We start from the raw sequence: 19,249 nt of genomic DNA, 5'->3' as shown, positions 1-19,249 counted from the left end.
GTAAAAGCGTTTCAAAACAGTTTCATACAATTCTTACGACTGAATTTGTTAGAACAACTGGCAGCAAAATATTGTAAACAAACCAATGCTGCATATGTGTGCGTTCCTTAGAGAAAAAGACTATAGAAAGATGGCCGCTGCTTAGGTTGCCGAGAATATGTAAATTTTCACTTAAAATAAATTACAAAACATTCTTTGTTTACTTTTCCCCGAACGACATTATTTTTCTCTATAACTTTACCTCCAGCGGCGAGGGGAGCGTCACATCCAAATCTCAATCACAGATGCTCGAAAAATCTCACACTAGCCAACCAATCTACTAAAAATCTTCTTGCATTTCTCGTATCTACTTGCATCGCGCATCATCTTTTTACAGGAAATCATCAGAATCGTCGTAAATCTTCTTTCTATCTACTCAGTGTGCGCGCAGCTAACCACAATAAAACAAAATCGTTTCCGCATCGTAGATAGAGTCTTCCCCCTCGTCCAGCGGCGCCCGTGGTGTAGTGGTAAGCGCGATTTATTCTCACCCCAAAGGGCCTGGGTACAATCCCAGTCGGCACCGCCGGTATTTTCTGAGGCATCAAATCTCTGAACACGCCTACCTTCGGGAAGTAAAGTCGTTGGTCCCCAATCTATGAGTTGCTGAGTCGAAAAGTAGGGTCCAGGGAAAGCAAATCAAGAGTCAGTTTTATAAATTTGGAATGTTAAACACCCTTCCTTGTGCGCAAATTTTAAAGAAGCGTTAAAGACATGTGAAGACATTTCCGTTGGTCTCATTGAAGACTTTTTCTAGATAGAATCAAAACATAGCATGCTATACGATAAACACAACAGTTGCTTCATAACACTTTGGGCTTTAGATTGGCTAACGTCTTAACCAAAATCTAAGACAACAAATCAAGAAGACTGGCAACTCTCCCATTTTCTCATACGAACGCTATGATACAGGTACAATCGCGTCATCTGCCGCTCAAAGGTAGATGCTTCGAACGAATTTGATAGCAAAGAATACATCCTTAGAAGAAAGGTTTGTGCACCCAACCGTGGGATGTAAGATTCGCTTACAATTATGTGGGATTCATCATCAGAGGATGTTAGTGGAGACCGCATGAACCGAGGATGTGATATACCCAGGCATGGAAAATCATTTGCATTCATTTCGTGCATTCATTTGCATTCATTTGCCTCTAACTTTTTTCTTCAACAGCATTTCGCAATCTATAGAGCTTTTGTAGGTTTTGTTATTAACTACAACTTTTGTCAACAAGTCAAATCCATATCTCTTATGCATGACGAAGCAGAGCGAACAGTATTTTACATTCACTGAAAAACAGTAACAAGTTCTGCCCGCTCTAGTTCGTTATGCATAAGAGATACAGATTTGAGTTGCAGGCAAAACTTGTAGTTAATAACAAAACCTTCAAAAGCTCTAGACATCATTTTGCGGAATGCTGTTGATGAAAAAAGTTAGAAGCAAATGAATGTAAATGAATGTATGAAATGAATGCAAATGATTTTCCATGCCTGGATATACCTAGCTGCGGTCCAATGCCAGAAAATTAGAGACTGAAAAATGTAGAGTGTATTAGTGAGTGAAATTAATTATGTCGCAAAAAATAGGAAACACGTTGCCGACTGGACTCGAACCACAAACGTTGCGATTATCAGACCTGTGCTTTCTCCACTGCTCTCTCCATGCTCCTGAATATGGGAAGCCTAAAAGCAAACACCAAGCGCTCACTCTCTCTCATACTCGACTTCGTTTGCTTTTTCTGCTGGAGAGATTCGAGGCAAGTGTGTGCGTCGTTCTACAATGTTATAAATAAAAAGCTTACTGGTATAGTCGAAAGCGTAGATAGAACTCGAAATAAAAAATACAAAAAACCATTACATCGCCTGCAAGGTCAATTTCTAACATTCTTTGCGATGTTCATAAACAGAGGATGATAGGAAACGGAACTAACATTCATTGTAATAGATTTTTGGTTGGCGTGTGTATTTTCTCATTTTTCTATGCGTTGTTTCCACCTTCACTCAAGCGCAGCGCTATTGTATCTGTCGCATGGATTCTGGCAAAGTTGCCAGTCTTCTTGATATGATGTTTTCGCTAAAATGCAGTAGTCTTGCAGAGACCAGCCCAGGTCCAACCAGCCATAAAGAGTAGATTGGCATGAAAATCTACGGTTTACCAGCATCCAAATCGTCCATAAACAGCTTTGAATGCGTCATAATCAGCAAATCTTGAATGTACACGAATCACAGCCATTAGGATTACTACCTGGGACTGTCTATGATGATGAAAAGTCGGTTTTAAAATATCTTATAGATAATCTTAACATTTTCATCTTTTGGCCATCAGTACTAAAGCCTCAACGTTGAACATTTTGTTGTGTTCCCCAAATGCGATTTCAATCATCCAATATCCCCTTAGTTCAATGAACTCTGCGGGATAAATTCAATCAACCCAACGATAAATCCACACCGCTGTTCGGATCGCAAACGCAAACACAATCATCCGGAAAATAAAACAACGCTCGGCGTGTTGCATAACTTACCTTATCATATAACAATCGTACGTGACTGTTCGTTGTGGTTCTGGATCCATTTCGGCTGTACTCTACCCATCATGCCACACTGTCAATGAATCGTTCCGATTTCGTTCCGGATGGCACTAGCCCAAAATGGCGATCCTGTAGAGAGCGAACTTCTATAGTGTGTCCACGAGCGTCACACACTCTGACACACCCACGCCTTCACACGGTGGATGTCACTTCACTTCCGGCTGTTGGAGCGAAAATTGCTTTGGTCATTTTCAGCTGTCGTTCTCGTTTTTTATCGACGTCCCAATGCACACTCAACTATCACCGGTTTCCGGCAGGATTCATCCACCATTCACGTTCGTCACTGTCCATCAGCTCTCACGGCGATAAATTATGTATGTTCCCTAATTCTCGAACCACCCACCCACCGGAACCGTTTTACTTCCTCTCTATCTCTCTATCTCTCTCTCTCTCTCACTCGTCGTAGGCCGTTCGTATTCGTATTCTCCATGCAAGTCACATCCGTTGCATAACTACACCCCTTTTTCGCCCAATATAATTCCGATACACTATCTGTATTTTATATATCTTTCTCACAATCCTACATCGGCTTCTATGCCGGTGCCAAAATCCCCCCGAGCGATGTCAGTTTTCAATTTTCAATTTTCTGCCGACACAAGCGCTTTCCCATTCATCGAATCCACTCTTCGGAATTCAATTTTCCTCTCCTCACTCACTCATTAAAATTGAATCGAAGTTGAATTTATGCCACCACGTTCATTCCGAGTGGGATTAAAGCATCTCTTTTTTTTTTATTTTCCTCCGAAAAAATATCCATTTAAAACCACCCGTTGCATGCGAAGCAAAAGTAAACCGATCCACGATTAACAGTAACGCACCGCATATATGTACGAGTTTTCAGTTCACTTCCTCTCCATATGCGGAGATATTTTTAATTTATCATTCCTCGAATGGATGATGCTCGCAATCGATAAGCCGAATTCAAGTTTTTTTTTTTCTTTTTCAGATATAAGCTCTAGCCTACATAACCTACTATTTTTGTTTGGTCTCTTCAACCACCACCATCCAAAAGCGAAATTTATGGGTTTTACTCAAATTTTATTGTGACTTTTTTATGCGCTCTTCTGTCGGTATTTAACCTCTTTTGATTTCGATCGTTCTGCTGTGACTGTGACTAGCTCAGCCCACGCTTTTATGGGCTGCTGTGCAATTTTAATACTACTGCCGCCATGTTGTTTACCCTCTGGCCCGGTTGCTATTTTGCCATTTAAGATGCCGTCGCTGGATGCTGTTTATGTTCTTCGGGGGTGACTTCAGTGCCTACTGCTCGCTCTTACTGGGATGCTGCACGACCGACCTGCAAGTAGTAGTGCGGAGAAGAAAATAAAAGTTTATTGACTGTTTGGAAGTTCTGGTTCTGTGGAGCATTTCAGTGCCAGTGGGGAAGATTTCCAGTTCCCGATACATAGAATGCAGCGAGTCTTGGCATTTTGGAGTTTTATATTGTTAAATACTTGTTATTCATCAAAACTTTTTATGGGGTTGTTTTGAGTTAATCGTAAACAAATACAACTTTTCAATGCAATTTGTAGCTAGTTGTCCATAAGGCTTGGAATCGCTGAATACATTCTCCGGATCGTAAGAACGAAAATATGATTTGTTGGCACTCAAACAAGGATCAAAAGTGGTTTGAAAGGGTTATCTCAAAATCTTCCTTGCATATTATTCAGTAAAATTGTTTTCTTAGAGAGTTATTAAAGCATATTTATTTTATTTTAAAGCATCCTCATCCCAATTAGCAGATACCAATCGATATAGTACACAGTGGTCCAGAATGGGAATTTAGCAGGAAAAATGAAGTCCGCATCTTGCTTTCTTGCCATGCGAATCTATTTGCTTTTTGCTGAGGGAAGTGTTACTGCTACCTAAAGTTACAACAAATTTACTACAGCAGTGCTTAATACTACCTGCATTTTTTTTACCTTGTTTGACTCTTATTCCACTCCACTACTCTTCCATTCTTATTTGGACGCTACCCGAGGTAATCCTGCCTGGATATCGATTTGGAAAATTCTTCTTCGATCCTTCGGATTCTTATAGTAATCTACTTGTAAGTCGATTTAGAGAAACGTTTTACTGCCGCCTTGGCGCCTACATGCAACATAAAAGGGCAATCTCTTTATCCACCTTCTCATGAAGTTCATCTGAGCAATCAATTTGATATGTTCACGGATGATGAGACTGATCCATCATTCAAGCAAAATTCAAGTAAACTTTCCCGTCTTAATTCCAAGAAGGAAAAGGTCCCCCTACTGTGATAATCACTTCCGATTTCCATGCTCATGACACGGAACTTTTGGACTTCGTGAAATTTAAATTTTCACTGCAAATTGGCCGCCGGGGTGATTGCCATGTATTGGCTGAAACCTTGAACGGATTCAAACGTCTTCTCAAGTATCTTACTGACAAGCAGCATCAATTACTTACGACACCAAAACTGAACGTGTGTTCAAGATTGTCATGAATGGACTGCCCAGTGGTGAATCCCTGGATGAGATCGATGATAAACTGGCAAAATTACATGGAGTTGTACCAATCCAAATAATCAAAATGAAAATGAAATCCCGTCCTGGCGATTCGCGCAACGGGATTTCTAATGATTTTTATTTAGTTCACTTCAAGTCTAGTGAAGTAAACAACCTTAAGGCCTTAGAAAAAGCTAGCCTAATGCTCCATGTCCAAGTGAAGTGGGAACACTTCAGGAAGACTGTAGGAAATTTCCAAAACCTCACCCAGTGCCGTAAGTGCCAGGGAGGGGGTCAAGTTAAATGCATGACTTGTGGTGGTTCCTATCACGCAAAGGACGACTGTCCTGAGAAGGAAGATCCTAAGAAATTAAAATGTTCAAATTGTGGTGAAAACCACAAATCCAATTTTTGGGAATGTAAGACTCGCAAGCGATCCTAAAATCTCGTTCTAAGCGACAGGTAGTAAACGCTCCACGTTCCCGAACAGGTACAAATTCCTTTGTTGTTAACAACGGTTCGCGAGGAACAAATTCTACTTTCGTGCCCGTAGATACAAATATCACCCCTGCTTCAAATGTTTCATCTATACTCCACTCACATCTGCTCCACTCACTGCTAACAATGTTCAGCGTGTAAATGGAGCTAAAAATGCTGCTTTCGCAGCGGGTAGAAATGATAATACTAGCCAACTTAATTCTAACTGAAATTTGATAATTTTAACTTAGGAAGTAATGCTCCTAAAATAGATTTTTTACAGAAATCATTAATTGACATGATTACTGAAAGGCTATAAACTAACTCCATCTTCTTCTTCTTTTTCGCATTTCAAGCTTATTGTGTATGGCATTATTAGCTTATTGCGTGCTCTCAACTTAGTGTTCTAGATGCACTTCCACAGTTATTAATTGAGAGCTTTCGATGCCTGTACCATTTTTGCATTAGTATAATTGTGTGGCAGGTACAATCATACTCTATGCCCAGGGAAGTCGAGAAATTTTAAAACCAGAAAAATTCCCAGACCGGACCGGGAATCGAACCTAGCCACCTCTAGCATGGTCTTGCTTTGTAGCTGCGCCTTCACCGACTGAGCTAAGGGAGGCCCCTAACTTCATGTTTAATGCTATTCAAACTGGAGTAAAATTTGCGAACAATATCACCATGACTTTGAAATTAAGTAATGGATTTTAAATCATTGAATATTTTGGATTGGAATGCTCGACCCCTTAACGATAATGAAGACGAGCTATTTAACTTTTTGAAAGTTCATAACGTGCATATAGCTGTTATAACTGTAACGTTCCCTAAACCTGACCATGAGGTTAAAAAGGACGCAAATTATTTCATTTATCGAAAAGGTCGTCTTGATGGAGCCGGTGGTGGCGTTACCAAAATCGTTCATAGACGAATCAAACATAAAATTCGTTCTTCATTTGAAACCAAAGTTTTTAAAACTTTGGGAATTTCTGTCGAAACACAATTTGGACAACTTACTTTTATAGCTGCCTATTTGCCATTCCAAAACGTAGGCCAGCAAAATAATTTGCTCAAGGGTGACCTTCAGAAACTTGCCCAGCATAGGTCTAAATTCTTCATTATTGGTGATTTTAATGCAAAACACGGCTCATGGAATAATGCTCAAAGCAATTCCAATGGTAATATTCTGTTTGATGATTGTTCGTCAGATTATTATACTATTCTATATCCAAACAGCCCAACATGCTTTTCTTCAGCAATAAATCCCTCAACTATTGATTTGGTCTTAACTGATTCATGTCAACTTTGTAGCCAGTTGGTAACTCATGCTGACTTCGGTTCTGATCACCTTCCAGTAACTTTTGAAATATCCCAAGAAATAATGTGTAACCCCAACAGCTCTACTTTCAATTACCATAGAGCTGATTGGGAGCAATATCGAACATTTATGGAACATAACTTCGAACCAAATATTCCACTGCAAACCAAAAATGATGCTAATTCTGCTCTTGAACCTCTGACTACTTCAATAGTTGAAGCAAGAGCTGCCTCAGTACCAAAATGCGATGTTAATTCAATTCAATTATAATAGGCGACGATCTTCTGCTCTTGATCCGTCTGAAAAATGTCCGTAGGAGGCAATATTAAAGAAAACGCGATCCTGCCATGAATGTTATCTGACGGGATTTACAAAAACAATTTGAAACGCGATTCTCTGTCCTGAGGAACAAAACTTTTGAAAATAATGTTTCTAAATTAGACCCGAGTTCCAAACCCTTTTGGAAACTCACAAAAAATTTGAAAAAACCTCAAAAACCTATTCCAGCGCTTAAAGAAGGTGGTAAAATTTTGATCACAAATTTGGAAAAAGCTCAGAAACTTGCTAAGCAATTCGAGAGTTCCCATAATTTCAGATTGGGTCTTACTAGTCCTATTGAGAATCAGGTTGCTCGGGATTATCTGAATATTTTCTCTCGGGAAAATATTTTTGATGATTCCTGGAGATCTACAACAACGAAAAATTTCAAAAAATGAAAACTGCTGGTGGTGATGAAATTTTCTATATCCTCATAAAAAAAAACTCCCAGAGAGTACATTGTCTTTCTTGGTAAAATCATTGAACAGGTGTTTTCATTTGACATACTTTCCTTATAAATGGAAAAATGTAAAAGTTGTTCCAATTTTCCAGCTACAGCTTATAGCTACCGTCCAACAAGTTCAATAAGTAAACTTTTTGAAAAGATAATTTTAAATAGAATGATGCTTCACATCAATACGAACTCAATTTTTATAGATGAGCAGTTTGGATTTCACCATGGGCATTCAACTACTCATCAACTCTTAAGAATTACGAATTTAATTCGTTCAAACAAATCTGAAGGCTGCTCAACTGGAGTGAAGAAGTTAAATTTCACATTCTATATTATAAAATTAGTTCAAAATTATTTAACTGACAGAACTCATCAGGTAAATTAAAATTCCAAATCTGAACGACTACTTGTTAGAGCTGGAGTTCCTCAGGGTAGCATTCTTGGGCCTTTATTGTATAATATTTTTACCTTCAATCTTCAATTGCAACGATTTTAGTTTTTAGTTTTAAGATGACAATTGTTGACATGCAGGTATTTAAAACCTGTTTAAAATACTGAATTTCCAAAGCAAAAACAATGTAAACACACTTAGATATATATCATTACAAGTAAGAGTGGAAAGTTACTGTAGTAGCTGGAGCATCTGGATTAAAATGAAATACACAATACACAATTAAAAAAATGTTTTTCTCATAAAAATAGTATGTAACGCTTTCATTCCGAGGTGCTTCAATCAGCACAAAAAATATTTTTTTAAATTGGTCTGAAATAAATAACTCCTCCAAATTGGGTCCAAATCTGAAGAGCTCTCTTTGGTAATTTTTCTCGGTCACCTTAGCATTCTCTTGGAATTCTCTTCAGATGTTCCTTCGAATGCTCGCAAAAAATCCAAGAAACTAGAATTCCTTTGCAGTTGTCCTGAGCACAAATTTTCATGTAACTCTCTTCAGATTCTCCTTGGAATTTTCTTTTGAATTTTCCAAAGAATTTCAAAGGAATTTTCTATGGAACTTCTCTTAAATTATTCTAATAATTGTCAAGGAATTTAAAAAAAATCATTGATCTCAGCAACGCACAGTGTGACGAAATCAAAAATAGTGGAACATGGCTGTTTGCGACCAAAATATTGAGTGTAGCATTTTGATGTCTTTTAAAATGTTTTTTTCATTTTTTGAGTGCTTTAATTGAGTGGTGACAATTTTGTTTTAATAGGGGTATACACTTAGATAAAAAATACCTTTTTCTGTCATCTTGAAGTTGATGGACATCTATGGAAACATTGTTTTTTTTTTTTAATAGGTACTTTATTTGTACCGGCTCAATCAAATAAACTTTACAGAGCCGAGTTATCATTTTCGTTGTACATTATTACTGTCTTATATCGGTTGTCTCGAGGTTAGTGGAGATTTACAATTTTTTGGGTGTGAAAAGGGAGAAGGAGGTTTGAAATGTAGTTTACGATACAAATATTGAATTGTATGTATGTATGTATGAAAGGTAGCCACCATCCCTTCAAAGATCTTGTCTTGTATGCAGCTCCACTTAATAGCAAGATCAATTTGAGCTACCGATCTGAATTCACAATATCGCTGTATGAAGGGAAAAAACGGAGGTGCGGACCCATAAACAGAGACACTTACACGAAATCCACGGAAATTTAAGAATCTCCTTCCAACGATACGATCCAACAAATCGAATAACGCAATTCGCAATACTTATTAAGCTTCCTACAGGACGGTTTGTAAAGAAGGGTGCGTCAATCTCATTGAAACTGTTGAAGTAGAATTCGGTAGGATAAAGAAAATGATAGTGTTTATTCCCTCCTAGACTTCGGTTGTCATACCACTCCATCGTCCAGTCCCAGGTCAAATGATACCCTGATGCTCCCTCCCAACCCAGTATTTATTTATATAATGAAAATATATCAAAACATTAAGTATGAAATAATGAATATAAATATATATAGATAAAATAGTTGATATTCTGCAATGACGACCCCAGCGTAGTGGTTAACATCCATGCCTCTCACGCCAAAGTCACGAGTTCAAATCTCACCCCCGGACAAGTCATGAATGACCCAAGAGTGTTAAAATGACTATAGTAATAATAAAAAAATATATATATATTTTACATTTAATAAGATGCAGCTCTATGTCTCCTCAGCTCACGATATCAAGTGGATGTAACACTGAAATTTCAAGGTTGTATTAAGCAAATATATATTTTTATCTCTAATTACTAATTTACGATACAAATATTGAATTAATCCTAAAACATGAAATTATTTCTCTTCATCTTGAAAACAAACATTTAAAAAAAAATCCTCACGTACAAAATACGAACTAAACACAAGGTTAATCAAACTTAAAATCTAAGGTTAATATTCTTAAAGTAAACATATATGAGTTTCATAAACTCCAGATCGCGTCTAGCCAAAATAATATGGAAACATTGTAGATGAAGTCATTTTAAGAAATTTTGCCCAACACGTCAATTTTCTATCTCTCAAATGGACGAAGTTATAAGGTGAAAATGAAGTACAAACGGAAGTTAACCCTTAAAACCCGTTTTTTTACAGTAACTTTTTAGTTTGATTTTTTTAAAATTTTGTCAATGTTCTACAATGTTGTATGTGCTCTAAAAATGCACAATTTTTCAACACTAACTTTAAAGAGGTGTATCTTGCAAATTAGCTGGCATTAGCAGCTAAACTCAACGTAATTTCGTTCAGAAACTAATACCCTACAATTACATACACAATTCATGTGGGGATCTAAGGGGATGCCTAATAAATTTTATAATAAAATACCACAATGTTTTGTTGCTGTTTTCATGACCATATTAATTCACCAACTTTATGGACCACCCTAATTTCACTAACATAAAAATATCGACCAAAAAATATTAATAAACTTTCCCGAACACACTGTATATCTAAAGCTGATGGTTTGGCCGCAAACATTTTTATCTTCCTAAATAGGCTTTGGGACCATTGTGCTCTATATTTACGTACCACCCAACTAACAATTTTCGCAATGTAAACGCTTTACTCATTTCATTTGTACAGCCTCAAGCTGTATTCAAATGTTATACGATATTAGGAAGCCTTTACTCACCCTTTATACAAGCAAATTTGGCGAACTTAGTCAGCTACTTATGGCTGTTGGAATGGTTGGGACAAGCTCTTATTGCACATCTATTTACGTTTCTATACAGCAGTTATCCTGCTGTTTAGTTGTGTGTAAATTTGAAAGGCGCTTACTCAACCTTTACCCGATTATGCAATAATCTCTACACAGCTTTCTCTTGACGCCAGGTTAAACATTGCTTTTACCCTTTTTTTTAGGAATTTATCATGTTAATTGTACTGCGAATGAAATTAATCGAAATTAGTTATAAGCAACACCACCAAATTATTTACAATGTACCGGAACCTGGAATCGAACTCGAGACGACCGCACTGGCGAACCTTGATACTACCAATTTTGCTACGCCAACACTTTGAACTGACGTAAATAAATTTGCATGCCCTTCTACAACAAGATCGCTGAGTAGCGGCTTTATAATAGTGCATATGAATCACCTTTCTCGACTAGTTAATTCAGCTTTGTAAAGAAGCAGAGTAAAAACTGTAAAACTGCACAAATCTAAAAATAAACCTAGTTGACTGTAAAATAGCTTCCAAAGTAGCGCTAACACAGTTTATTAGTTGAGTACAGGTTGTTTAGTTGTTGAAAAAGCACTTTTGATGTTTATGTTATTCAGCAAGAGTGGTTGGTTGTGTAGCAGCCATCAAATAAGAAATATATTCGCTTTATTGGCTTTGTTTTAAAGCTAAAAGTTGAAAGTTGATGAATATTTGTATAGAAGTGATATTAGTGTTTATTGACTGATGTTATTCAGTGCGACTGACAAATTGAATAATGGTTGTGGAAAAGTTGAGTAAACGTTCTCCAAAACTATTTTCCTAGCTTCTGATTGTAGCTGTATATGCAGCTTTATTTCAGCTACTTTTCAGCACAACGCTGGAAAAGTTGGCTTATAAAGCTGAAAATGTAAGTTGAGCAGGCTCTTATTGCTGACGTTATTCCCCCAGCATATATGCTCTCACCTCTCCTCCCAAGTCTCTGTGGGAGCGGAAGATCCGCACAAAAGCAAATAACCAAAAAGCTAAATTCAGCTCTCCACCTCACAGCTCAGCTCCGTATCCGAATCATCGACCCAAATGATTCACTGGGAACTGTTTAGGATGACAGCTCTCAGACCCGTCCTGCTCTCGGTCCCGTCCTGCTCTCACATCTGTCCTGCTCTCAGACCCTTCCAGCTCTTCGGATCTTTTTTTCTCTCGATTCTTCACGATTCAGCTCCGGATCCGGATCTGAGCTGATGATCTGGAGCTGAAGCCGAAAATTGTGAGAGCGATTCTGCTGTTCGATTGTTGTGTTAGTGGCATTTTCAATTGAAAAGTAGAGTCATGTTGTAAGCTACGGATTGACTGGTTTTGGATACTTTTACGATTTTATGTACACACTTAGAAAAAAAAATCATGTAAACTTAGGGGTTCTGAAAGTGACATACGAGCGTCAATTTTGACATAAATTTGAGTCATAACAAATGCGAAATATAACTCAATCACTTTTCGTCGAGCAACGAAGTTTTCAGTCTCGGAGCACTTAATATTACATGACATGTTTGTTTACGTCTCATTTGTTGTGTCAAAGATGGATTCCATCACGTGTAAAATTAATTATTTCTAAATGTGTAGTTTTAGCGGCGCCAGTGGTGTAGTGGTAAGAGTGATCACACCTTCCTTTGGAAGGGAAGTAAAGCCGTTGGTCCCCGGTTCATGAGTTGATGAGTCGATAGGTAGGGTCCAGGTGTGGGAGCTGCCACCCTGGTGTCGGTAGCATTGGTGCTGAGCACGGAAAACAAGATCGATGGAAAACAAATCAAGGAGAAAAAAGAGCGTGTAGTTTTATGCTTATATAGGGGTCACCAAAACCAATTATTTATTTTCTGAAATTGAATTTAAACCGAAGAGCTGTTCAAAAGAATCGGCTCCCCTTAGTGAGCTGGATGGGTCTAATCCGCTCAGCCAGATGAGCTGTTTCGCAGCACACCTCTAACATAGAGGTAACTCTAAGATCAGAAGGTCCCGAAGAAACGAGCTCAACTTGTTGACTCAGCTCTGGTACTATCTTCGGTCCCAAGCTAATCGGTTCACCCCTCAAGACATAGGAAAATCCACTAACCCCTCATTTTATCTGTCAAACTATCATAGTGAATCAAAACAAACACAGTGTATTTAGTACTGGAATTTATACTAGAATGGGGTACGTTAGTCGATTTGCTTGGGACCAATAGGCTAGTCAAGTAGTGAGCCAATTTAAAATCGTTAGTTTCGTATTGATTGTCGCCTCTAATGCACATAACTCGATAAGTGAAAGCACATTTCTCACTGCTTTTAATTCAAGAGCAAATTTTCATTACGTCGAATGTAACAAAGGTAAACAAAGTCGAGCTATCAGTGTCAATCGATGCTCCTGCTATTTATTTATTTATTTATTTCATCAACCAATCAAATTACACTATATACTGTCCGAATATAGGATCACATCCCATTTTCAAATTTATTTACCAGTCGAATTGCTTTTTGACGTAATCACCTTCCGATCAAAATAGTTTTCGATGTTACTTAAGTCACCCGATTTCTATGGAGATGCCGTTTGCCTTAAGTAACAGCACTGAAAAACCTGTGAAAAGTGTACTTTCGTCGTTTCGCTTTCTCATTATTAAAGTGAATAAATCGAACTGTTTGTTGCTAAGATGATTTCGGTGGTCCTAAAATGATGAATGGGCTGCACGTAAGGAGACGTAATTGATAATTCTCCCGAATATCCTGGTAAATACACTTTGACTTAAGTAACAATAGGGGCCACCAAACGACGTATAATAACTTTTGACTCAAAAACCAGTATTTCTTAGCATGAAAGCTAGCGATTTGCATTTGTATGATTAAAACCCGGCTAAATATGTTAAACATTGCTATCACTATGAGATTATATGTGTTTAATTGGAAATAGGAATAACTTTTCGGTCATCAAAACTAAACTTTATTTTTCTCGGATCGGTGCGAATGTTACTTACGACATAATGAAAATTTGCTCTTGAATTATACTAAGCCTTTCCTCTTTGTGAAGCCAAGTGAGAAAGTGTAAACATTGAGGAAATTTTGTGTGAAGCCTATATTTTGTAAACAAGTGTCAATTGCGACCTCAGCCTCAGGTATGGTAATTTCTGAAATCAGAAAAATTCCGAAATACAAGGTTAATAAAGATGTTGGATTTCAATCCAAGATGGTGGATCCGAATTCAAGATGGCCACCGGACAGCGAATATATATCTGAAAAACTGCAATATGGGTATCTTTGGTATTGGCGAATAGCAGTTGAAAATCGATGTCCACCGCCATTTTGCAGCCAAATATGGTGGACCCAGTTTCTAGAAGGTGGACTGGAATACGCACCTGGAATCATACAATATAAACAACAGGTGGAAACTAACGATTTCAAATTGGCTAGTCGAAATTCTAGTACTACACAATGTTTGTTATGATTCGCTATGAATGTTTGACAGATCAAATGAGGGATTGATGGATTTTCCTATGTTTCGAGGGGTGCATCGATTAGCTTGAGATCGAAGATAGTACCAGAGCGGAGCAAAAAAGTGGAGCTCATTTCTTCGGGACCTACTAGTCTTAGAGTTACCTCTATGATATAGATATCTATGGAATTAGCTCAAGACAGTTAATTACAGGTGGAAAGGAACTCACGGTTAGTCTTTGTTGGTGAGTGGTTTGTCATTTATGATCATGAAAAGTTCACTATTTTGCTGCCAAAACAAAAAATACGGGTGGATTTGGACAGGTTTGGACCTGTTTCGTACGACTGGAAGGTATATGTCAAAAATACCTTGCCAAATTGATTTCTTACGCAAGTGATCAATATTTGATGTGAATTTCACGAATAAACACGGGCAGCGTATCTTATAGCAAACTTGCCATATGAAATGCTCATAGTTCATTTTAGTAAGCAAACTAACTCTTCTTCTTTCTATGCCATCATGTTATTCCATCCATCCTCGGAATTAGCTTGACTAGTAGAAGTTGAACATAGATGTTCGCTGCCATTATGAAATTAAACGTGTCGGACACAGTTTCGAAATTTCAGCCACCATACAGCGAATACGCAATTGAAACCAGAGTGTTAAAAAATTAATCAATGATTAATGATTAATGGTTAATCATAAGACATTTAGCATGAATTTTAAGAAATTTATCATCAATTTTTAACCGTCATTGTAGTGCTCAATCAATTAAGGGTAAATATTATCGAACTTCTCCCTAAGAGAAGAGGTGACAATACGGGGGCGAAAATGAACCACTTTTCTGTCAAACGTAAACCAGCTCCTGATTGGCCGATTTCATGTGCGTAAGATAGAGATAGAGATAGATAAAGATAGAGATAGAGATAGAAATAAAAGAGGAAGAAGCCAATTGTCACCACTTCCTCTTAGACTTCTCCCACAGTGCGATGCTGGTAAAGTACACAACATATAGGGTAGATGTACCAGTTATGGCTATACATTTCTATTATGCTATGGCCATAAGTTATGGGAATTCCATAGGCCGTAATTGGAACCAGGGGTTGAAACAGTAGACGTTTTTTACTACACTCGCTTCGTTGTCGTGCGCGACATTCTGTTTGTATTCGTACACTCATGCTCTACCGTCGTCTCTCTCACAAAACGGTAGAATAACATTCGATCAAAAAGAAAATTATCAAATAACTATCATATGACATGTGTGATTTCATTCTAGCCCGACCAACCATTTTGTTAAATTTCTTTAATTTTTGATATACATTCATAACAAAAATCGATAGCGATCGTCACCATTTAATGAATAAATGTAAAGATACTAAAAGCCTGACCGTGAATCATTTATAAACATCTTTATCAAAATGTTGCTACTAATCGTTACTTATGTAAAAATATCGATTCGTGTTGCCAGATCAAAATATCGATTTCTCTTGTCAGATCAAAATAACAATACATGGTACTGATATTTTTGGGATTTTTTTTTTATCTGCCTAATTGCTAGGTTTCGATCCCGTGCCATCTAAGGTGTACTGATTTCTTTGTTGGTAGCTAATCCTCGGATCTACAGCTGTTGTTGATGAGCTTCTTAACGACTGGCAATCACACTCTAGTATATGGTGTTTTGAAATTTATGTACATCTTTTCAAGCATGAATTCAAAATTTATTTGTCATATCCATAACCAAAGTATCAAATTCCCTCATCCGGTTCAAAATGCCGATAATTCTACCACGCTTGCTATCGCTGATTCTTAAGAAATGGCCGAGAGCGTATCGACGTAAACTTAAAGAACTATAATGGCAAACATTTGTATCATCGTGGCCATCGATCAATCTTCCCATTAATTTTCCAGCAGATCATGCTTCTCTCGATGAAGAACCAAATTTGTCGATAACTAATATAAACATTGCCATCTGTCATCTAGTGCGTATCAAACTCTCTTTACCCAGCGATGCAAATCGATAGCAAGGAGATTATAAATGTGCATCGATGGCAATCTTTATTGTTCTTTGCCAAAGTTCAACGCTACGATGGTATCAGTATTCAAATATTTTTAGATGAATATTTATAAAGAAAACTATAGTCCTTGCGACACATCGAAATTAGAAGAAATTTAGTATGGCAACTTTATAGATTACTATCATGCAACCGATAAAAAAATTATCTTAAATGTAAGTATCGATCAATAAAGGTTTTTAAATATATTCATCGAAATCAAAGAATCTTGAAAGTAAAGAATTACCGACATTAATCTTTATTTTTGTATAAAGAACTTTGAAGAAGTTTCACGAATGGTTGGTCGGGAGTTTCTCAATTTGGTGTAAATTAAACTATTTCTGATCAGAAATGTTATTACTAGGACATCATTACTTGATATTTTCAGAATTTACACAAGCACAACATCAGCAGCTCTAATTATGAGAAAAACTAAAATACATACATTAGTGACGGTCTTCGGCGGCAGTTTCGTTTGACAGAGCCAGTCATATGACATTTTAGTTTGGTACTGTACTATGATAGTTTGTCTTGCAAATATCTGAGGCAAAGGCAGTCGATAATCACAGAAAATGTGCCGACTACCGTGACCGCTTATAAGACTGATTGTAACACACCATAATAGGAACGCATAACCTAAAAATGAATTGTTGTGAAGATACGTTGTAGCTGCTCTCCAAAACACTTGAGAATGACGAATTAACGAAATCCATCCAGCATGATGGATGGTTGTATAATACCTAACTGGATTAGTACTACATTTTTCACTCACGATCCGATGCATAATCGTCGATGGATGATGGTGGAGAGCAGTTAAGTATTTGATTTTCAATTATTCACCACAACCACCATCGTCCTCCTATCCGTCAGAGCAGAGCAGATTCCGCTGCGATAGAAGCGCCATCCCGCCAAAAGTGGGTGACGAGTGCATATAAAGGTAAATGATTCTAGATTCCCCTTTTTTATGACATAACAGATGATGCTACTTGAAGATAATGTGTGCCTGGGACCGACTTTTTCAACGCTGCTATTACTCGTCGCTCCCTATCGTCCATCGTTCGTTTTCTCACGGCGATAGGTAGGTAGCTACATATAGCTATGTGCGAGGTGTACCATCCCAGCGAGCATCACCGGAATATGGTAGGTATCGAGGAGAGTGTTCCGCTACCCCGAGGATTCGAGGAGGTAAAAAACTTCATCTGGGGAGAGCACAAGAGTCCGAAACCCATTGGGGGAAATTGTTATGTTTTGTGAAAAAGCGAGCACTCTTGTCTCGAGTCGCACGTTCTGCTGGCTGACGTCCGGCGTCGGTGGACAGCCGAAGTGGGTGCCGGCGGATGGATGCTTTTATGGTTCGCTGGGTTCGATTTTGGTCCTGCTCTTGTGCGGCAAGATTTCTGTCGAAGAGAACAATCTTAGTTTTCTTTTTCCTATCGCTCTCATCCCCGTACTTCGTCAATTCAAGGGACAATGGAAGAAGGAGTTGCGAGCGAGTGGCTTGACGACGACAAGAAAATCACTTTTGGAATTACGGTCGAGTTTGCTACTGTAGACTGAATACGGCACGAAAGGAAAGGATGTGCTTCAACAAAAGAGTGATTTGTACCGATAGAATTTTAATTTTGCTGAAAGCTTCCGTTGTTTCAGTGCGGCGGGTGGCCTCCCGCGGGATGAGTGCCTTCCGATAATGATTTGGACTAGGTTTTCTGCGCCTTTCTTTTCAGGTTTCGTTTACCGTTCTTACAAAGAAGGGTATACATATCGCTTGGAAAACCGACTTTCGATCCGAGGCCCGGAGGACCGAGTGTCACATGCCATACGACTCAGCTCGACGAGATCGGAAACAAAAATTTAAAAGACGTTTTTCTCAAAATATTTATAGAATCGGTCAACTGGTTCCGGAGATATGCATGGAACAACATCCGAAAAACACGGATTTAGGGAACTAAGTCATAAGAAGGGTCCGGTTTTAGGTGAATTACTTCGTTTTTTTTTCATTATTCTGGCCGTTGAATGCTGGGTGAACACCTGTAGTTTTGTTTTCCAATTATCGGCTTTCAAGAGGATTAAGCCTGCTCTTGTTGTGCTCTATTTGATGATGACAGTTTTCTCAACAACTTTGTCTCAGGCGTCCTTTCGATCGGAAATGCCGTTTTCGTACTACATCTTTTTTTTTAATTTTAAATACGCCATTTGGAATATTTTACAAGATCCAAAATATCCGAATTTTAGTAAAACTGTGAATCATTGCCGATAACAAACAATTAGGCAAAGTTCCATACAAATCAATGAAGGTCAGCTGCGGAGCTGTCTCTTCTTCTTATTTTTATTCTTCATTACTTCGCCAAATGAGAAGACAAGCTGACCAATGCATGAGGCCCTAAGTAACATTGACAGATTATCTTCGTCGATTTTATCTTTGCATCCACACGGCCATGTTAAGATATTCTCAGTTATTTTCAGCACACAGATCAATGAGAGAAGCTAGCTTCTAATATGACAAATACGACAAGAAACGGTTATGTACTCAAGTTATTAACGAAAAGGAAAGCTTGAGCTTGAGCTTGATTGACCGCCCACGGTTGCTACTCTGTTATTGCCAGATCAGCTGTAATTACACAGAGAACCAATAGACGATGCTTGGGACTAGCAATCATCCTCAATGTGTAAAAACTGGTGATCTTAAATTAGGCAATACCAGCGCCGGCCGCGCCCGAACACAGGTCAAGAAAGGAATGGGAAGGATTGTGTTGACATGACACTCGCTTTGATGGAAGCCGAGAACACCTCTGTACTTCCACGAGGAATCACTGGGATGTTGGATAAGAGGGTTGGGTTTGCAGCAGGGTTCGTTTTGGTAAACGATAAGCTGAATTGATGTCCTAACGATCATATAACGCGAAGGAGCTTGGGACTAAACCCACGGTCTTCTGCTCAGTA

At 38.2% G+C, this 19,249-nt stretch overlaps 2 protein-coding genes across 3 annotated transcripts in view; both read right to left on the bottom strand.

Annotated features, from left to right (window-relative positions):
• Nucleotides 1-19,249, bottom strand: part of LOC135709777 (arginyl-tRNA--protein transferase 1-like) — a 413,720-nt gene that overhangs the window by 177,402 nt on the left and 217,069 nt on the right. The window lies entirely within an intron of this gene.
• Nucleotides 1-19,249, bottom strand: part of mAChR-A (muscarinic Acetylcholine Receptor, A-type) — a 387,414-nt gene that overhangs the window by 301,512 nt on the left and 66,653 nt on the right. For both annotated transcript variants that reach the window (XM_065232162.1, XM_065232163.1), the window contains exon 2: nt 2,559-3,921. The gene's annotated coding sequence lies outside the window, so the exon portion shown is untranslated. The remainder of the gene's footprint in view (nt 1-2,558; nt 3,922-19,249) is intronic.

Source organism: Ochlerotatus camptorhynchus, unplaced genomic scaffold (genome assembly GCF_037179485.1).
Source record: "Ochlerotatus camptorhynchus isolate MF236.1 unplaced genomic scaffold, CSIRO-AGI_Acam_v1.1 ptg000364l, whole genome shotgun sequence".
Taxonomy (NCBI): Eukaryota; Metazoa; Arthropoda; class Insecta; order Diptera; family Culicidae; genus Ochlerotatus; species Ochlerotatus camptorhynchus.
Note: the sequence above shows the minus strand (reverse complement) of the source record. Positions and strands in the feature narration are given on the sequence as shown.